We start from the raw sequence: 2521 nt of genomic DNA on the forward strand, positions 1-2521 counted from the left end.
CTTACTTGCTGTCAGAGTCCCATCTTTGATTATAGAGCATGGAAATGTAGAAAATCACTTCCCCCGTCTCCCTTATAGCTAGAGTGTAGTAATATGGCCTTGTTGAAGTGAAGAGATGTAAGGAGAAGTTTGCTGGAGTGTTCTAAGAAAGAGTTTCCTCACTAATACAAGAGATAATTGGGCTGCCTGGATACAGAGCAGGAGGCTGAGAGAGAGATCCTATCCACTTCCATTTGTTGCACAGGCCCCACTGTAGCTGCTACACTATGCATGATCAGGAGAATCTGGTATATACCAGGAAGCTGGCCAAGGAGGCTGAATGATAGGATGGAATTAGTGAAGAAAGTAGCAGGGATAGATGTGGAGCTGACAGTTGAAGAAAGAAATTTTCTATCTGTTGTATATAAAATTGTGATTGAAGCTAGAAGAGCCTCCTGGAGAATAATCAGCAGCATTAAACAGAAAGAAGAAACTAAGAAGGAGTAAACAAACTAAAAATGATCTAGGAATATTGGCAAATGGTCGAGATTGAGCTAAGGTTAATCTGTTGTTACAGTTTGGATATACCAGACAAACACCTCATTCCAGCAGCTAACACTGGCGAGTCCAAGGTTTTCTATTATAAAATGAAAAGGGACTATCACAGGTATCTGGCTGAATTTGCCACAGGAAGGAGGCTGCAAAGAACAGCCTAGTAGCTTTAAAGCTGCTAATGATATTGCAATGACAGAGCTTCCACCAATGCATCCCGTTTACTTAGGTCTTGCTCTCAATTTTACTGTATTTTACTATGAAATTCTTTTATTTTTATACAAATTTTAAAGATTACTTTCCATTTACAGTCATTACAAAATGTTGGCTCTATTCACCGTGTGGTACAATACATCCTTTGCCTATCTTACACTCAATAGTTTGTACCTCCCACTCCCCCAACCCCCTCCACTGGTAACCACTGGTTTGTTCTCTATATCTGTGACTATGCTTCTTTTTATCCTACTATGAAATTCTTAATTTCCCTGAGCATGCCTGCAGGTTGGCAAAATCAACTCTCGATGCAACTGCAGAGCTGGATATGCTGAGTGAAGAAAGCTATAAGGACTCTACACATCATGCAGGTGTTATGTGATAATCTGGCACTATTGAATTCAGACGTGCAGGGTGATGGTGAAGAGCAGAATAAAGAATTTTTGCAGGCTGTGGAAGATGAAAATCAGTGAGACCTAAAAGCCAACAAGAAAAACCATCCCTAGCCACCCTATTCCTTCCCATCCCACCACGAAGGAAATTCCTCATGGTCAGTGAGAACCACCAAATCTGACTTCTACATTTGGTTTCAGAATTTAGGTTCTGCCCTGTTTTTTTTTTTTTAAACAGTTTTCAAATGTTCTTAAAGGCAAGGGTGAATTTCTGTGCATTTTACTGGTTCCAGTTTTTAGGTTCTTTAAGACACGAATAGGACTACATAGAGGCTTTTTTGGCACTACTGTATCATCTCCTGCCAGATGTGGCAGGATCACCATTAGAAATGGAAATTACATTCAAAAGCAATTAGACTTCTAGGTGATGCAAACATCTAAGAGAGAGGTTAATCACACTCTAGAGGCATAAGTGGTATCATTTTTCCTTTTTCTAGTTGTTTAAATTGAATTTTATACCGATGTTTAAAATTAATTGGGTGTTAGCTTGAGGTGGTTAAAGGTCCTTTGGAGAGTTTGTTGTAATGGTCTTACTGTAAAAAAGTGCTTCAAACTCTGCTGAAATGTTGCTGAAAAGCATGATGCTGGTAACAGTCCAACGATCTATGGCTGCTCATTCTTGCCTGCTTTTACTCTCCCTCTGAAGCAGGTTAGCATCGAAGGTGGTATGGAAAAGGCTGCATGCCTGTTATATTCTTTGTTTCTTCTCCTTCCCTCTTCCCCTGGGGAAATAAGTTCCTCAGCCATTCAGTTGCTTAACTTCTTTTGTTCAGTCTGTGTGCCTTGAAGTTAATTTGTACTACTGGATGTCTGACTGGATCCACAGATACAGAAAATCTGTATTGTTCTTACTGAAACACAGCATGGAATTAATATTAAACTTAAATGAAGCAAACCTTAATTTAAAATGTCAAATATTATTGCACCACCATCCTCTGTATTTCTAAAATAAAATCTCTAGTCAAATAAATAAATAAATAAATAAGACAAATGAGGAGACAGTATCTACTCTCTATTCCTGCTTTTGGGTGTGGTTGTGTGAGGACACGATGAGGGATGATGCAATAGCTAATTGACCATGAGAGAACAAAACTGAAGACAAAAGTCTTACTGCTGCGGATGGTCTTGTGAAAGGATACAGAGGGCCCATATCCTTGTGGATATCATTAAGCCACTGTACCAACTGTGAAACAGCCTCTTTCAGATTTCTTGTAGTGTGAGGAAAATAAAAACAAAAACAAATGAAAAACCAACAAGAATTGAAACACCTGTTTTTAAACCACTTTAAACTATATATTCCTTTACTTGTAGCCAAAAATATCTTA

General features: G+C 38.6%; 1 pseudogene across 1 annotated transcript; it reads left to right on the plus strand.

Moving 5' to 3' along the window:
• Positions 1–266: 266 nt before the first annotated feature.
• On the plus strand, positions 267–1423 carry LOC307069900 (14-3-3 protein epsilon-like; annotated as a pseudogene). Its single transcript has 2 exons — positions 267–780; positions 989–1423. The product of its transcript is annotated as a 14-3-3 protein epsilon-like (transcript).
• The last annotated feature ends 1098 nt before the right edge of the window (positions 1424–2521 follow it).

Source organism: Hyperoodon ampullatus (genome assembly GCF_949752795.1).
Source record: "Hyperoodon ampullatus genome assembly, chromosome: X".
NCBI classification, from domain to species: Eukaryota; Metazoa; Chordata; class Mammalia; order Artiodactyla; family Ziphiidae; genus Hyperoodon; species Hyperoodon ampullatus.